The sequence below is a fragment of the Arachis hypogaea genome, chromosome 10 (genome assembly GCF_003086295.3).
Source record: "Arachis hypogaea cultivar Tifrunner chromosome 10, arahy.Tifrunner.gnm2.J5K5, whole genome shotgun sequence".
Lineage (NCBI taxonomy): Eukaryota > Viridiplantae > Streptophyta > Magnoliopsida > Fabales > Fabaceae > Arachis > Arachis hypogaea.
Genome location: NC_092045.1, coordinates 28,682,683 through 28,702,548, shown reverse-complemented (window position 1 = coordinate 28,702,548; position 19,866 = coordinate 28,682,683). Strand labels below are relative to the sequence as shown.

The following is a 19,866-nucleotide window of genomic DNA, read 5'->3' as shown; positions in this document are numbered from 1 at the left end:
TCTTCCCAGTCTTTAGGACTATGAAATCAGTAGGGATGTAATGGTCTTCAACTTTAACTAGAACATCCTCTATAAGTCCATAGGCTTGTTTTCTTGAGTTGTCTGCCATCTCTAGTGAGATTTTTGCAGCTTGCACCTCTAAGATCCCTAATTTCTCCATTACAGAGAGGGGCATGAGGTTTACACTTGACCCTAAGTCACACAAGGCCTTCTTGAAGGTCATGGTGCCTATGGTACAAGGTATAGAAAACTTCCCAGGATCTTGCCTCTTTTGAGGTAGTTTCTGCCTAGACAAGTCATTCAGTTCTTTGGTGAGTAAAGGGGATTCATCCTCCCAAGTCTCATTTTCAAATAACTTGTCATTTAGCTTCATGATTGCTCCAAGGTATTTAGCAACTTGCTCCTCAGTGACATACTCATCCTCTTCAGAGGAAGAATACTCATCAGAGCTCATGAATGGCAGAAGTAAGTCCAATGGAATCTCTATGGTCTCAGTTTGAGCCTCAGATTCTCATGGTTCCTCATTGGGGAACTCATTGGAGGCCAGTGGACGCCCAGTGAGGCCTTCCTCAGTGGCGTTTACTGCCTCTCCTCCCTCCCAGGATTCGGCCAAGTTGATGGCTTTGCACTCTCTTTTTGGATTTTCTTCTGTATTGCTTGGGAGAGTACTTGGAGGGAGTTCAGTAATTTTCTTGCTCAGCTGACCCACTTGTCCTTCCAAATTTCTGATGGAGGACCTAGTTTCAATCATGAAACTTTGAGTGGTTTTGATTAGATCAGAGACCATGGTTGCTAAGTCAGAGGTATTCTGCTTAGAACTCTCTGTCTGTTGCTGAGAAGATGATGGAAAAGGCTTGCTATTGCTAAACCTGTTTCTTCCACCATTATTGTTGTTGAAACCTTGTTGAGGTCTCTGTTGATCCTTCCATGAAAGATTTGGATGATTCCTCCATGAAGGATTATAGGTGTTTCCATAGGGTTCTCCCATGTAATTCACCTCTTCTATTGAAGAGTTCTCAGGATCATAGGCTTCTTCCTCAGATGAAGCCTCTTTAGTACTGCTTGGTGCATTTTGCATTCCAGACAGACTTTGAAAAATCATATTGACTTGTTGAGTCAATATTTTATTCTGAGCCAATATGGCATTCAGAGTGTCAATCTCAAGAACTCCTTTCTTCTGACTAGTCCCATTGTTCACAGGATTTCTTTCAGAAGTGTACATGAATTGGTTATTTGCAACCATTTCAATCAGTTCTTGAGCTTCAGTAGGCGTCTTCTTCAGATGAAGAGATCCTCCAGAAGAGCTATCCAAAGACATCTTGGACAGTTCAGAGAGACCATCATAGAAAATACCTATGATGCTCCATTCAGAAAGCATATCAGTGGGACACTTTCTGATCAATTGTTTGTATCTTTCCCAAGCTTCATAGAGGGATTCTCCTTCCTTCTGTCTGAAGGTTTGGACTTCTACTCTAAGCTTACTCAATTTTTGAGGTGGAAAGAACTTTGCCAAGAAGGCATTGACTAGCTTTTCCCAAGAGTCCAGGCTTTCTTTAGGTTGAGAATCCAACCATGTTCTAGCTCTGTCTCTTACAGCGAAAGGGAATAGCATCAGTCTGTAGACCTTAGGGTCAACCCCATTAGTCTTGACAGTGTCACAGATTTGCAAGAACTCAGCTAAAAACTGATGAGGATCTTCCAGTGGAAGTCCATGGAACTTGCAATTCTGTTGCATTAGAGAAACTAATTGAGGCTTAAGCTCAAAGTTGTTTGCTCCAATGGCAGGGATTGAGATGCTTCTCCCATAGAAATCGGGAGTTGGTGCAGTAAAGTCACCCAGCACCTTCCTTGCATTGTTGGCATTGTTGTTGTTTTCGGCTGCCATGAGTTCTTCCTCCTTGAAGAGTTCGTTCAGGTGCTCTAAAGAGAGTTGTGCTTTGGCTTCTCTTAGCTTTCTCTTCAAGGTCCTTTCAGGTTCAGGATCAGCCTCAACAAGAATGCCTTTGTCTTTGCTCCTGCTCATAAGAAAGATAAGGGAACAAGAAAATGTGGAATCCTCTATGTCACAGTATGGAGATTCCTTTAGGTGTCAGAGGAAAAGAAGAGTAGAAGACAGAAGTGGAAAATTCGAACTTAACAAAGGAGATGGAGTTCGAATTTTGCATTAAGGGGTAGTGTTAGTCCATAAATAGAAGGATGTGAGAAGGAGGGAAGTAATTTTCGAAAATTAAGTGAAAAATTTTGAAAACATTTTTGAAAAACATTATTTAATTTTCGAAAATGAAAATGGAAAAGAAATCAAGTGATTTTTGAAAAATATTTTGAAATTAGAAATCAAAAGGATTTGATTGAAAACTATTTTAAAAAAAAGATGTGGTTAAGAAGATATGATTGATTTAAAAAATGTGATTGAGAAGATATGATTTGAAAAACATTTTAAAAAGATTTGATTTGAAAATTAAAAACTTGACTAACAAGAAAAGATATGATTCAAACATTAAACCTTTCTCAACAGAAAAGGTAACATACTTGAAATGTTGAATCAAATCATTAATTGATAGTAAGTATCTTTAAAATTGGAAAGAAATTGGTTTTGAAAAAGATTTGATTGAAAAATTGATTTGAAAAAGATTTGATTTTGAAAAGATTTTGAAAACTTGAAAAAAAAAATTGATTTGAAAACAAAATCTTCCCCTCTAGCCATCCTGGCGTTAAACGCCCAGAATGGTGCACATTCTGGCGTTTAACGCCCAAAATGCTACCCATTTGGGCGTTAAACGCCCAACCAGGTACCCTGGCTGGCGTTTAAACGCCAGTCTGTCCTTCTTCATTGGGCGTTTTGAACGCCCAGCTTTTTCTGTGCAATTCCTCTGCTGTATGTTCTGAATCTCCAATTCTCTGTATTATTGACTTGAAAAGACACAAATTAAAAATATTTTTGGATTTTTAATAATAAGGACAAACCAAAATGCAACAAGAATCAAATAACAATGCATGCAAGACATCAAACTTAGCAGTTTGTATACTACTGACACTAACAGGATGAAAATGCATATGAGACACACAAAACTATCAAGTCAAATTGAATTCAAAGATCAGAGCAAGTAAATCATCAAGAACATCTTGAAGATCACTTAGACACATGAATGCATGCAATTGACACCAAACTTATGATGAGACACTAGACTCAAACAAGAAATATTTTTGGATTTTATGATTTTGAAAATTTTTTTTTGTGTTTTTTCGAAAATTAAATGGAAAAAGATATCAAAATTCTCAATGAGAATTCCAGGAATCAGTGCAATGCTAGTCTAAGACTCCGGTCCAGGAATTAGACATGGCTTCACAGCCAGCCAAGCTTTCAAAGAAAGCTTCGGTCCAAAACACTAGACATGGCCAGAGGCCAGCCAAGCCTTAGCAGATCACTGCTCCAAGAGCAAGATTGATAGAAATCAACAAGCTCCTGTGGTGATAAGTTGAAACCTCGGTCCAATGAGATTAGACATGGCTTCTCAGCCAGCCAGACTTCAACAAATCATCATGAAACTCTAGAACTCATCTTTAAGAATTTCGAAAAAAAAATAAATACCTAATCTAAGCAACAAGATGAACCGTCAGTTGTCCAAACTAGAACAATCCCGGGCAATAACGCCAAAAATTTGGTGTTGTTGCCGGATCTTGGCACTGATGTTACCAAAAGCTTGCTCAAAACTTGAACAATCCCCGGCAACGGCGCCAAAAACTTGGTGCGCGAAATTGTGAACAATACTTTTTTCACAACTCTCATAATCCCCGGTAATGGCTCCAAAAACGTGGTAGCTCAATACCATGGCATTACACAACTTCGCACAACTAACCAGCAAGTGCACTGGGTCGTCCAAGTAATAAACCTTACGCGAGTAAGGGTCGATCCCACGGAGATTGTTAGTATTGAAGCAAGCTATGGTCATCTTGTAAATCTTAGTCAGGCAAACTCAAATAGTAATGGTGATGAACGAAAATAACATAAAGGTAAAGATAGTGATACTTATGTAATTCATTGGTAGGAACTTCAGATAAGCGCATGAAGATGCCTTCCCTTCCGTCTCTCTGCTTTCCTACTGTCTTCATCCAATCCTTCTTACTCCTTTCCATGGCAAGCTTAAGCAAGGGTTTCACCGTTGTCAGTGGCTACCTCCCATCCTCTCAGTGAAAGCGATTGCATATGCTCTGTCACAGCATAGCGGAATTCATCTGTCGGTTCTCAATCAGGCCGGAATAGAATCCAGTGATTCTTTTGCGTCTGTCACTAACGCCCCGCCCTCAGGAGTTTGAAGCACGTCACAGTCATTCAATCATTGAATCCTACTCAGAATACCACAGACAAGGTTAGACCTTCCGGATTCTCTTGAATGCCGCCATCAGTTCTCGCCTATACCACGAAGACTCTGATCTCACGGAATGGTTGGCTCGTTTGTCAGGCGAGCACTCGGTTGTCAGGCGATCAACCATGCATCGTGCAATCAGGAATCCAAGAGATATTCACTAGGGCCTTGATCGCTTGTAGAACAAGAATGGTTGTCAGTCACCTTGTTCATGGGTGAGAATGATGATGAGTGTCACGGATCATCACATTCATCAAGTTGAAGAACAAGTGATATCTTGGATAAAGAACAAGCGGAATTGAATGGAAGAACAATAGTAATTGCATTAATACTCGAGGTACAGCAGAGCTCCACACCTTAATCTATGGTGTGTAGAAACTCCACCGTTGAAAATACATAAGCATGAGGTCTAGGCATGGCCGAATGGCCAGCCTCCCATAGTGATCAAAAGATCTAAAGAAAAAGGTTCCAAAGATCAAGAGATTTCTAATACAATAGTCAAAGGTCCTACTTATAGAAAACTAGTAGCCTAAGGTGTACAGGAATGAGTAAATGACATAAAAATCCTCTTCCGGGCCCACTTGGTGTGTGCTTGGGCTGAGCATTGAAGCATTTTTCGTGCAGAGACCCTTCTTGGAGTTAAACGCCAGCTTTAGTGCCAGTTTGGGCGTTTAACTCCCATTTGGGTGCCAGTTCCAGCGTTTAACGCTGGGATTTCTTGAGGTGACTTTGAACGCCGGTTTGGGCCATCAAATCTTGGGCAAAGTATGGACTATCATATATTGCTGGAAAGCCCAGGATGTCTACTTTTCAACGCCGTTGAGAGCGCGCCAATTGGGCTTCTGTAGCTCCAGAAATTCCACTTCGAGTGCAGGGAGGTCAGAATCCAACAGCATCTGCAGTCCTTTTTGGTCTCTGAATCAGATTTTTGCTCAGGTCCCTCAATTTCAGCCAGAAAATACCTGAAATCACAGAAAAACACACAAACTCATAGTAAAGTCCAGAAAAGTGAATTTTAACTAAAAACTAATAAAAATATACTAAAAACTAACTAGATCATACCAAAAACATACTAAAAACAATGCCAAAAAGTATACAAATTATCCGCTCATCAGTTGCTATTATGAACCTTTAGTAAATAATTATTCTTGGAAGAGAAGAAAAAGTAAGAAGAAAAGAAAGAAAAGCCAAGAATTGGCAACAAACAAATGAAAGAAACAAAGAATAAGGCTAGACACCAATAGCTTGGACCTTAAGACACATGCTTGTGGTGTCTTTGTACTAGGATCTGATTGGATGATTAGGTTTTAAGGAGTGTTTCAACACTTGGTAACTTGGGTTAACTAGCCCAGGATTATCAACCAAAAGTCCACTATCAAGAGCAACCTAGTTACAGGACATTCAGTAACCCAAAGAGGTGCTGGGCACTAATATCTTAAGATGAATTGTGAGCTAAGTGTCTGTGGTGAATGTGTGTTAAATGAAAACTGAGCTAAAAAGCTGCTACAACACATGACACTGAGCTATGATACGTAAAAAATTTGATTTCACGTAATTACCGGCAAGTATACCGGGTCGTATCAAGTAATAAAACTCACAAAGAGTGAGGTCGATCCCACGAGGATTGGAAGATTAAGAAACTTTAGTTAAATGGTAAGTTTAGTCAAGCGAATATGATTTTTTTGATTTCATGAGCATTTTGATTTTTTAAACATAATTGCAAGAATTTAAATGGCAAAGAATGTAAAGAACTAGAATAAAGAAATGAAGTGCAAGTAAATGACGGAAACTTAAATTGCAAGAAACTTAAATAACATCAAAGGTAAATGGCAAGAAATTAAAGGGTGCAGAAATTTAAAGAGCATAAAAGTAAACGGCAAGAAGTAGATGAACAGAATGTAAATAACAAGAGTAGTAACTAGACAGAATGTAGAAAGGGATTGGGAATTGGGTAATCAAATAGCTAGAGCAAGAGAAATGAGAGTTAATGATAGAGAGGATCATTAGGGATTAGAGATGTTAGTTTTCATGAATTGATGTTAGTCAAATCCTTCTCAATCATGGGTATAGATCCATGGCAAATGGGTGATTGAATCCCAATCTCTTGGTGATTCAATCTCTCTCAACATAGCCAATTGCCACTCTCGTGATCTAATTGTTCATGAGAAGAGATGAAGATCAATTTTAATCCAGCCACACAATTTCCAAAATCTCAACCAAGGAGAGTTACATCTCACATACTAACCAAGGTATGTTGATTGAGGAAATCATGAGAGGATGAACTCTAAACTGAATTATGTGGCTCATTCATCAAATTCACCACATAATTCATATAGATTAACCCCTCTCTCGATGGTGGTTGAATCTTTGAAGAACAAGAGTTCCCTCTTGAGATCAACCACTAAAATTGAGAAAGAGAAGATGGGTTCACCAATTCATTCCAACCAACAGAGCTCCTCCCCCTAATGAAAGGGGTTTAGTGAATCATAGCTCCAATTTCAACAACAATTGCCATCAATCAAAGTTAAACTAAATTGCAAAGAAAGATGAAGAAGAAGAGGTAAATGCTTGAAGATTAAGAAAATGAAGAAGAGAAGTTCCAAGATGAACCAAGAGTAGCTCTCTGGGTCTCCTCTCGGAAGTACCAAAAGAGTTTTCAGATACCAGTGCTAAAAAGTGTAAAAGTGACTAAGTGTAAAAAGTAGAGTAAAAGTGTAAAAGTCCTCTACAAGTACATCAATCTCTTCTATTTATACTACTCCTAAAACTCTTTCAAAGATCTTGAATTGGTTTAGCAATATGGGCTTCTCTTTGTTGAATTCTTGGCTCAATTGAAGAAGTTGTTGGCCTTTGTGATGAATAGGGGAAGCAAAGCAAGTTGGCACCAATTCTGGCCCATTGAGGGGCGTTATTGGCAATAACTCAGGCCTTAGTGCACGTTGGCAACGTGCATGCCAATTTCCTGGAAGTGAGTTTGAGACTTGGGCGTTGTTGGCCCAAGTTGTTGCTAACAACTTGCTCTTCTTCTTATTGACTCTTCTCTCATGCCTAATGTTGCCCAGAATTTGAGTATCTATCCTTTGCTTCAATATGGACTATCATACATCATTGGAAAGCTCTTGATGTCTTCTTTCCAATGCCACTGGAATCACCTCATTTGGATCTCTGTAGCTCAAGTTATGCTCCATTGAAGGGGACATGGTCAGGCTGCTAAAATCGCAGGCGTTTTTGGCAAAAACGCCTTTGTATTTCCACGTTGCCAACGCCTTCAGATTCTGAAGCTCTAAATGAAGCCCGCTTTTGAAGCTTTAAACGAATGTCAACCCCATACTATGATATATGGTTGGAAAGCTCTGGATGTCTATTTTTCAATGCCGTTGAGAATGTATCATTTGAAGGTCTACAACTCAAGATATACTCCATGGAAGAGAGCAAGGTCAGGCTGCCAGGTTTGTTGGAGTTGTTGATGAACACGCCCATGCAATCCCAAGTTGGCAACGTGGTTGGTGCCCAAGATTGGCGTTGGCAACGTTGTTGGCACCCAAGATCTTGTCCCTGGCGTTATTGAAGAACACGCCAGTTCATTTCCAAGTTAGCAACGCCCTCGTGTGCCCATATTCCTAGCTTGCATGCGTTGCCAAGGAACACGCCCATGGTTCCTAGCTCAACAACGTGCTCGAGCTCCCCATTTGATGCCAAAGTTGCTTGCTACGTTGCCAAGGAACACGCCTTCATAACTTGGCGTTGGCAACGCCAGCTTCTCCTCCTCTTGGGCCAAGTTTGCTTGTGTGCGTTGCCTTGAATAACGCCTCTTCATTCCCGCGTTGGCAACGCCCTCGAGCTCTCCTTGGCTCAGCTCTTTGCTTGCCTGGGCGTTGCCAACTTGGTGTTGGCGTTGGCAACGTGGTGACATCCTCCCCTGGTGGCTCTGGCGTTGCCAACTTGGTCTTCAAGTTGGCAACTTGCAATGCTTCATTTCCTTGCATTTGGGGCTTAAGTTTCCCTCTGATTTGAGCTTCCATTCCTTGCCACATTATGGACTATTGTATATCGTTGGAAAGCTCTTGATGTCAGCTTCTCAACGCAATTGGAATCATGCCAATTGGATCCTTGTGGTTCAAGATATTCATCCTTGAAGAGGGGAAGGTCAGGCTGCAATTTCCGCTGATTGTGCACTAGCACGTTGCCAACTTGGTTTCCAAGTTGCCAACGTGCTACACCTCCTGGCAGCACCACTTTGGACGTTGGCAACTTGGGAACCAAGTTGCCAACGTGCTCTCTCATCCTGGTTGCATCAATTGGGCGTTGCCAACTTGAGGATCAAGTTGGCACATACATCTCCTTCTTGCTCCAAGATTTCCTTGCATCATTGTCTTCTTGCTTCATCACCTATCATAAACCAAAGAGCTTTTCTCAAAGTTTTGCCATCTCATGCATTAAATTTCAAGGAAATCATTCACCTTAATTTGCATATAAGCTTCTTGAATCATTTGCATGGATTATGTCAAATTTCACTAAATTCTTGGTTCATGAATGCATGGAGGAAAAGTTCACAAATTTGTCTATTTATTTCAAAGAAAATGAATAAAGCAAAGCTAAAACTAACTAAACTAACTAAGTAAAATGGTAAATATGCGAATGCATCAAGCTACAATTGAAAACTAAGTTTCTAAAGCAAAGGAAAGAAAGAAAAATCTAACAAGGATCAATAAAGAATAAGGTTTCATATAAGCAACTCTAGTTAGCACTTAAAGGGGGCATTTCACATCTGGAAGTTGATAATAATTGAGCTGGATTTTGTTTGGATAAAACCCCATGAGCCAAATTCAATTACCTACTAATAAGGACATATATGCTTATCTCTCTTCACTCCTTTTTCTCATGCTTTAGTGCTTGCTTGAGGACAAGCAAGATTTAAGTTTGGTGTTGTGATGACAAGTCATCTTATGCTAGTTTCACAAGCATTTTTTACTTGTTTTATTGGGTTGTATGCACTTTCTTGAGTAATAAGTAAGTAATTGGATTAGAATTTCATGCGTCTCCTAGGTCAATTAAACATGGTTGTTTATGTGCTCTATCATAAAGTTTTATGCTAATTTTGCTTGATGTTATGAATGATGCAAGCACCTAGTGATTATAGCCAACTTTGATGCAATTTTTTCGGATTAAATTTTCTTACTGTCTATTCTAATAATGAATGATTCATTCCATAGCGAGTTGTAAGTGATTAACGCCACGTAATGGTCATTAATCTCCTCTGCTTTACATCAAACGCCATGCTAATGGTCATTCAATCTAAACGAGGGTGAAGCTCTAGCAGTTCAATCTCTGGTGATCCTACTCAAAATGTCACAGACAAGGTCTGACCTTTTGGACCAGAGAATGAACCTTTATGATTCTAGCTTATACTACAGAGGCCCTAATCACCCCAGGCTCGGCTGAACAGATGTTCACATGTTCCCAATAAACACGTGAATTAGTTGTCTAAGAGATGTATAATCAAGCTTGTAGTTCAATGCTATCCCTTTTGAGACTCACAAGAACTCATGTAAAACAGGGGTCATACGCTAGTTCCACCCCGGATTTATAAGGATTGAGGAACGAAGATACATCTTAGAATAGAATCAAACATAGATTGAAATAGAAACAGTAATATTATTAATCCATGAGAATCAGCAGAGCTCCTAACCTTAACCTAGGAGGTTTAGTGACTCGTGCTTTACAGAAAACAAAAGTAATAGAAGAAGATGAAGCAGAAGATCCTAAACATGGGTGATCTTCTCCTATATATACTAATTTAATAATGAAAAAGTACAGAAATATGATAGACTAGGCTAAAGGTGCGAAAATCCACTTCTCGGGCCCACTTGGTGAGTGTTTGGGCTAGGCTTGGGATGAATCCACGTTCTTGTGCTCCTCTTGGGGCATTGGATGCCGAGTTTGCTCCTTATTGGGCATCCAATGCCGAGCTTGCTCCTCCTTGGGCGTTGAACGTCGGGCAAGGGGTAAGTTGGGCGTTCAACACCCGTTTTGGGCCATCATTTTCAAAGACAAGTATAAACTATTATATATTGCTAGAAATCCCAAGAAGTTATCTTTTTGACTCCATTGAGAACGCGTCAATTGAACCTCTGTAGCACCAGAAATGCTCGTTTGAATGCATGGAGTTCAGGATCTAACAACATCTACACTCTGTTCTTTGCCTCTGAATCAGACTTTGCTTAAACTTGCCAATTTTAGCCAGAAATTACCTAAAATCATAACAAAAATACAACAACTCAAAGTAGAATCCAAAAAGTAAATTTCGCATTAAAATCTATTAAAATGAACTAAAACTCAATGAAACATAACTGAAAACACTGAGAAAAGAATGCCAAAAAGCGTATAAAATATCCACTCATCAGTTGGGTTAGAGGAGATTAAATTACTAAGGAATTGGAATTCAATCATTTAGGGTTTGCCATGAACTAAATATTTGTTCGATCAAGGTAGTTGACAATGATTGTTAATCCAAAAATTTAAACATCTCCAAAACCTTAACTCTCTTCTCACATTATTTTCTCACACGTTTATTGTTTGCATTTTATAATTCACTATCTTTTATACCATTTGATATTCAAAACTCTTAATTTCACTTGTCTAACTAGAATAATTAGTCAACCATTACTTGTTTAGTCCATTAAAATTTAGCATCATTTTTGCCATGTAAAATTACAATTTAAGATTGAAAAAGAGATCATTAGAGTTGAAGCCTAGCTTACTCTTTACTTTGACCTGCTTCATGTTTTCTATTTTGCTTATAAAAAGCAAGAATTTTTGAAATAAGATAAGCACACACAATGTTGTCAAACTCATGAGTCTAGATAAACTCGTGGAGCTTACCTAAACATGACTCATAGACTCGTACAGGTTTAGCTGTTATGAATTTTTTGTAATATATATATATAATATAGGCATTCAAACTTAGCAATTTTAACCTCAAAATACATAATAAATCAAAATAACGCTACAACTAAAACAAGTACTCTATAACACATCCAAATACTTCACATACGCATGCATCTAGTTGAACATAGAACACACAGTCACACACAATCAAAGCTTCATGTAACACAACCAGTAAAAATAGAAAACAACAAAGCAACAATTAAATATTCTAATAAACTAAAAGTCTAAAACTGAAATTCTCCAATATCTTCATCTTTCATACCATCAACATCATCATCTTTACTATCTTTATCAGAAACATCATTTTTTTTAGGTTCAGATTCGACATGACCAATATTCTCAAGCATTTTGACCCTAAATCAACAAATCAACAATACCAAATAATTAATTTAGTAAGGTTACAAATTCAGAATTCAATAGTAACAACTAACAAAGGTCATAAATTCAGAATTCAGTAGTAACAAGTAGTAAGTAGTAACAACAAACAAAGGTCATATATTCAAAATTCAGACATTCAGCAGTAACAACTAACAACTACGAAATATAGTAACTTAATAAGACAATAGCAACTATATTTCTTTTAGCATACATGAATGGAGTAGAGAAACCAGGTGCTGTTATGCAAGGCAGGAAGACAAGTGATGGCTCACGACTGTGTGTGAACAAATGGTGGTAGTGCAGTGACCGATAGAGGACATGATGAATGGTGGTAACGTAACAAATGACGCAGTGTAATAGACAGTAGAGGCTCTACATGCATCAAACAGAGCAGAAGGATGAAGTGACAAATGGTGGTAAGCAGAATGAGAGAGAGTTAGAGTGAGAGAACGGGGAGAGGGATGAACGAGTGAGTGACAAGATGACGAGCTGTTTAGGAACGTAGGTGACCGGCAGCGAGTAGTGAATGACATGGAAGAATGGACAAAAATGAGACTATGAGAGAGTGAGAGAACGGCAGGGAGAAGAGTGAGTGACAAGCTACATTAGGGATTAGGGTTAAGTCATCAACGTTATTCTCCTCTTTTCTTTTCTTTTTTTGCCCCAAAACGACATCAATTTTGGCAAAAATTGGCACCCAATACAAACTCCCTGACTCACGCTCAAACTCAAAACTTTGAGCGAGTTTATGCGAGTCTACCCAAGTCTACCTAGAAACGAGTTTGTGTTTGAGTTTACTTGATTTCACTAGTTAACTCGCGAGTTTGACAACAATATACACACATTTAAATTTTTTATTCTCGTTAGTTGTGCTGAATTATCGAATTATCAAGGCTATTTAACTTCTTTGAGAAAGTCACATTTAATAGAATTATAGTCCTAGCATTTAAGTTGTACCATTGTAGTGGACATCTTAGTGAAGCTACATGTAATTTATCATATATACATGCACACACTCTCATGCATGCCACTGACGTATACAACACGGTTATACGACTAGAACATGCATATGCTTGAACCTATCCTTTAAATAACTGATGTTTCTATATTTAAAGGAGGGTCTTGTGAAATGGTAGTTGGCTGAAGAAATAAAATGGTACGTTTTATTGTCACCATGTTAATATCTACTTCCAATAACTCATTACCATTCGCCACATCAGCCATCCAACATGTTATCTTTTAAAGTAATTTTCTCTGTTTGTCCCTCTGCTTGTGTAATCGGTTAAGATGGTTGTTCTAGTATTGGAAGATGAGTCCTAGCTTAATGTTTTGTTAGCAAAATGAGCAGTTGATCTGTATCTGGTATGGCTTATGACCAAGACACGGTATTACTTTATGCAATTCAATTTGCAGTCTTTTGATTATCATTGGACTAGTTAAACTGCTATCATAAATGTTTTTTTACTGGTTCATTCATGAATATGTAAGTATTTGTGTGGTTGTTTGCATTGCTTAACGATCCAACATTTAAGCTGAAATTTATGATTTCTAAGTACAATAAGTTTGTTATTGCTGGATTACAGAACTAGGGGAGATAAAGTGTGTTTCTTCTAGTACTCTGGGTGTGTACAAGTGAGGCACCATTATGATTGTTCAATATTATAATCTCTTGAAAAACTCTAATTTTTGACACAATAAAAAATGGGTTAGTGCTTTAGTGGCATTTTTCTTCATCTTGATTTTTTTGAATCAAAGGTTTATTTATCATAAGCATATTTCTAAACAAAAGTTGACAATGTGACTGAAAATAACTTATATGGGCTCTCCTCTTCCCTAAGTCAAGCCAAACATGTGACTTGATTTTGTATCTTGATAAAAACAAGTGATTGTTTAGTTGTGCTAATTGAACACTATCAATCCTAGTAAGACATGTAAAGATATAAAGAATATCTACTTGTTTTTGTTAATAAAAAAGCCTCTCGTGTTATGCCTTCATAAGGTTGTACTTTTTAATTCTAGTGTTATTTCGTTCGTCATACTTTGCCATTGTGCTAATATTGGTAGATCGAATGGATTGTAGATTCACAACAACCAATTAACTGGCCCTAAATTATGAAGGACTATTAATGGAATCCAGTTTAACAAAATTGATGAATTAACCCTTTATATAGATCAACATTTTAAACTGATTTTAACTACTGTAGGAACTTTAAGATTTTGTCACACAAAGGAAGTCTTGTTCTGAATATAAAAGATAAATCATGCTTTAACGACACTATACTCTAAGTTCCAAATTTTAATAGAAAAGAGACAAAGTAATTAGACAATCTTTCAATCTTGGGTATGATTTGGTTAGTTTTGATCATCAGCTATCCAGATATCTTCGTCATCACCATCTTCATTGTAGATATTCTTGGCCATTTGCCATACATGGAAATAATTGTCCTTGGCCATACTTGAAATAACCCATGGTTAATTCTTGCTCTACGAAAATTTTGATATCTTCCCCTTATGACCACCATGAGAGAAGCGTAGCTCAGGCGGACCACCATCACCATCTCCTTCATTCTGCTCATCCCTAACTTTGAGTCATTACCACACAGTATGCAAAATCATAAGCCACTATTTCTAGTTATGTCTAACATTTTGCAAAGGTACCCCAAATAAACATATAACAAAAGGAGATCAACACAACAAATGTCAAAAATGAAAGTGAAGCAACACTCTTGTGGGGTTTCTTTTTTCCTTTTACCTGTTAAGGTCCCAAACATTCAGCCTTCGGTCAGCTTTTGAAGTTGGCAACACAGTCTCATGATTTTGATCCTGTAACAACCTACTACACAAAGCCTTATGCTATAGTCGTAAATCAAAGGTGGTGAGGTATTACAACCTCTAAAACTGAAAAGTACGTATATAGTAATTGAAGAATAATGATATGTCTAGGAGCCTGTGAAGAAAGATAACATAACAAAAGTCATATTGCACTCAAAACGTCAGCGATGTACATAAACTACAGAAATATATATATAATTCAAATACAAGTCTCGATTTACGAAGACAAGATCGGTTAGAAAGTATAATATAACCCAAAGAGTATACCATACACCCTGCTTCTCCATGATTAAAACCTCTAAGAAGGATATACAATTACAATGTACGAAAATGGAGAATATAAAATCTAAGGTTCAAAGTACAAATGTAAAGGAGTCTTTGCTTTCTAAAGAGAGTCTAGCACGCTCAACGAGGTGCACCACGTCCTGCATTTGAAATATAAAATCCAACAATGGGTAAGAACCCAAAGGTTCCTAGTAGGATAATAATTCTAAACAAAGACCATGTAAAAAGATATGAACCCAATAGGCAATCCTAAACTTTAATAATTCAATGTTCAAGCCTAGGGTCCTTTTCAATACCAAACAGGAAAAACTCTAACAGATACTTCAAGTTTATCCTTTACTTGTCTTTTTATTAATGAAGTTCCATAATATAATAATAATTCTCTCGCAGTTACAGACTAAGAATTTTAAGTTAAACAATTTATTCATCGGCCTTAAATCGATACCGCTATAATCTCTTTTCTATCTATTAATCATCTCAATCTCTAACAATTGTCATCTCGCCAAACTTGGCTACGATTTAAAGTTATAAATCTCATCTAATCATCCATCTTATATCGATTATTCTCTATATTTAGTCATAACCCGGAGCAAGTGGGATAAACCACAACCCTTGCATCTACCTTGGGAGTACCAATCTCAACCTAGAGCAAGTGGGGTGAACCACAATCCTTGTATCACTAACAACCCTCAACGTCACCACTGCCAGCATAAGGGATCTCTCAGTTGTTCAAACACATACAAAATAATACAAAGAATACACAAGTAGAGAGAATAGGTAAAGCAATTAGTTCAAATAGTATATATATACAATTATTCAAGAAGAAAAATGTAACACCTTACCACGCAGAGTTTTATGCTTAAGTCATAAAGCAGAGGTGGCGAGGTATTACGACCTCTAAAAGAAAAGACGTATGTATCGATATAGTTGAAAGGAATTCATAATGAGAAGCCTTGAAGAAAAGTTTAAGCAAAATCGTAAAAAAAAAAAGAAAAGCGCATTGCACACGTGAACGAATACCCAGATAGGAAGAAAGGTAAAGATATATACATAAAGAGTGGAATACCAAAAGATATAGAATATCAAGCTCCAGACTCAATCTATGATGTCACGGCTGGGCGGAGAATCTTTATATACATATATATACATCCAAAATGTCCCAAATTTACATAATGCAAGCACCTATTTCTCCATAAAAACCTCTAAGAGGATCAAACATAAAGTATATACGGAGAAGAATATATATACCTCTCTGGATTAATAAAATTTAATTTTCTATTTTTTTATTAATAATTAATTTATTGGCTAATCATTCATTAATTATGTAAAACCTGCGAAATTAACGAATAATTAGCCAATAAATCAATTTTTAATCCAAGAAATTAGAAAATTGAATTTTATAGTTTAATGTGATAAAGCTATTAAAAGCGAGAATTTCGACACTAATTTTAAAAAATTTAGCCCAAAATTGGGCCGAAGCAGTCAAACTGGGCCTAAAGTGGGCCCAATGGCCCAACCAACTCACTCAGTTTAATGAGCTCAGCTCATCACTCCCTCCTCACTCATGCAAACACGTTGAACAGTTTCCGCAAAGGGGAAGAACACCCTTCCAAGCACAAAACCTAGCTTGATCTTATCCAAATAACTTTTGATCCAGAGTTCCAATTGACGAGCCGTCAGCGGCCACGCGTTTGTCTCGAAATTCTCTATAAGGCCCACTAACTAATTTTGGTAAGAAATCTAATTTTTCTTACCCAGATTCTCCTTCTTCAGTTTCGAAATTCATGAGTTTTAAAATTGAGAGTTATGATATTTTAATGTTTTAGGATCGAATTAACTTGCGAGATTTTTTGGTGTTATTATATTAGTCCATGGTTAAGGTAAGAAGCTCTTAAACCTTGGTGAAATTCCAATTTAGTAAACCATATGTTAAATTATGATGAAATTATATATTATTAGATTAGATGTTTGAAATTTGAAGTAATTGATGGTGTCGGTAAGCTGAATTTGGGCTGTAGTAACTGAATTCTGCCTGGCGCACTATTTGGAGCTTTGGGTATTTGCGGAACGGCAATAATTTGTAGTGTTCCGAGCATTAAAGAGAAATCGGCCAAGGTATGATTTATGTTTCTCGTATTTAATATATAATGTCTTGTGAAAACTTAGGCTAGATGACCATAGGATAAGAATGAATGCATGAGTATATTTAATTCTTAGCACCTTTGATGATGATTGTGATATGAATTGAATATTTGTTGGATGATAATCTTGTTGGTATATCTGAGAAATTGATGCATGAGATTGTTAAAATTGAGGAAGGATGGGATGTGGAGGTTGTTGAGGTACTGAAAGAGTATGTTATGATGATTTTGTGTATGGTAGGTTGAGTTTGAGTGTTATATGATTATTGATGAGTATTGATTTGAAGTATATTAAAGTGAAAATCTTGAATGAGTTGAAGAATTGAGAATTGAACAGTTTAAATGGTTGAATAATTGATTAAAGGTTGATAAGCGTTTGCCATTGGTTATGAGTGTTTTGGAAGTGTCTTGGTTGATAGTAGTTTGGTTTGAAAATCAAAATTTGGTAAAAATAGAGGTTGGTGTCTTTGAGGAAAAATATGGTTTTTAGCCAAACTTTGGTGGGCTATAACTTGGCTTCCAGACTCCCAAATTGTTTCAAACTTATTTCATATAAAAATAGGTCCCCGAAGTTTACGCCGTTCAAAGAATAGATGAAAAATGTTTTAAAACGAAAAAGTTATGTGCGTCGGAAGTTTGGAGTGCAAAGTTGGAAATTTCGCAGCATTAAGCATTTTTGCTATTCTGCACAACTTGCGTACGCGACCACTGCACGCAACGCGACCAACCTATTCAGGTTGGGTATCTCGCGTACGCGAGCAGGATGCTCGCGTACGCGAGTATAGAAAAATGTACGCGTCACCCTTGTTTTCAGCACACTTGATTTTATGTTTTTAAAACCTAATTTCGAACCTCTAAACCTCTATTTTTACTCCCCAATGTCCTAATTCTTAAAATTAATCATAGGAAGGGAGTTGAATACTGAGAGGATAATAACTTGTGAGTGAAGAAAGATTGTAAAGGGGTGATGTAAGTTAAAAAGTTTAACGGGAAGCCTGGTTCGTAAATAAATATAATTGTGGCCCCAGGTAGTAAGCAGTGGCGAGGTCCACTTGTTCCGGGTATGAGATGTGGAAGAAGAAGTATGAATACTAAGTTAATTATGAAATTTGGATGAGATACCTGGGTAGTAGCAAGGATGGTGGTTCGTCTTGCTTGCTCCAAATTAATATTTGAGACTTGATAACAATGATGATTGATTTAAGCTGAATGAATGTATGTTTGAGACCCCTGGGCAGTAGCAAGGATGGTGGTTCATCCCGCTTACTCCAGGTCAAAGATCATGACGCCTGGGTAGTAGCAGCAATAGTTGTTATTCCACTCGCTCCAGGTTAAGCTTTTAAACACCCGCTTGGGTAGTAGCCGCAGTAATGGATATCCCACTTGCTCTAGGTTGAGCGGGTAATAGCAATGGGGTTGTAGCTCAAACCTACTTGCTCCACGATGGGTGTTTTAGTCCATGGTTATCTACCAGGACGTGTCGAGTTGGATATATAATCGATGGATGATATCATCAGTCATATGACAAGCATACATCATGTGCATATTATTTGCTTGCTTGTTGTGCATCAATTGGGAATGCCTAATTGATTATAATATGCTAATTGTTATACTTGCTATTTGTATGACTTGTATTCTACTTGTGCTTGCTTTTGTTTGCTTTTCTGTCTATGCAAGTTCACCAGAGATGGAGGAACAGAGGAAAGCTGGGAAGACTTAGGGTTAAGGTTAAGCTTCAACTAGGCTTAGATATCCTTAGATGACCACCCATTTAAGGTTTCTGTTTTAGTACTTCAGGATTTATAATCTGAGTGTTGACATTCTAGGATTGCTTCTGGCATTACCAGGACCTTATATCTTATGTGCGTGGCACCTTTACCATGCTGAGAACCTCCAGTTCTCATCCCATACTATGTTGTTGTTTTTCAGATGCAAGTCGAGAGACACATTGGTAGGCGTCTGGAGCTTTTACAGCGAAGTGGATTCATTTTGGGGTTTTATTTTTGGAATTTTGCTATATTTGTATAGACTCTCCTCATGTATATACTTGTGTTATTTTGTAGCTCTTAGAGGTTTATAGAGAACTAGAGTTTTATAAATGTATTTTGGACTTTGGGTTATGTATATATATGTGTAAATATTCTCCGGATAGCCTTAGCTTCGCAGGCTGAGTTAGGGGCTTGTTATTTTGTATTCTTGACCCTCTATTCCTACTTTCTGTTTATTTACACTTGTGAATCTTTTGTTTTCTTCGCACGCAAGTAATCTTGTTTCCTGAGCGTTGCGCTTTTTATTTTGTGATTTTGTGTTATCCGTTTTTCAAGGCTCCTTGTATACTTTATCCTTTTCAATATTATATATATTATTTTAGAGGTTTTAATAATACACCACTTCTATTTTACGGCTTAAGCGTAAAGAACTACATGGTAGGGTGTTACAAATTACGCAAAATTTTTATCTTACCCACCAAATTAAGAATTTTGGCCCCTCATCGATTTCTCGAGAAGAAGGAAATTTATGTATGTATTCAGGGAATACTTCTGGGAATTTTCTTACCACTGGAAGATGATTCAAACTCTGTTCGTCACCCAACACGCTTGCAGCCAAAAGCAAGAAACCCTGACATTCACTTCCATTATAGCCCACCACCACACAATTTAAATAGTATCCCTCCGCCACTACCGGTCCTTCTAACCCTTCCGACATAAATTGCAATGATCATTCAGAACAATCGAGTAGGCATATCAAGTCACAAACAAAGGTTCAGTGTTTAATTTGAAACAGAACTTGTTAAAAACCTAATTTGTAAGTCATAAGATAACATGGTTATTTTCAACCCTAACTCACTAGCTTTCTCAAATGATATGAATGAATGTGATGCTCCAGTATCAAGCAAAGCAACTAAAGTTTTACCACTA

The 19,866-nt window shown here is 37.5% G+C and overlaps 1 non-coding gene across 1 annotated transcript; it reads left to right on the top strand.

Moving 5' to 3' along the window:
• Positions 1–1,372: 1,372 nt before the first annotated feature.
• On the top strand, positions 1,373–1,480 carry LOC112718673 (small nucleolar RNA R71). Its single transcript, XR_003161003.1, has one exon. It is a non-coding gene; the product is annotated as a small nucleolar RNA R71 (small nucleolar RNA).
• Positions 1,481–19,866: the final 18,386 nt, after the last annotated feature.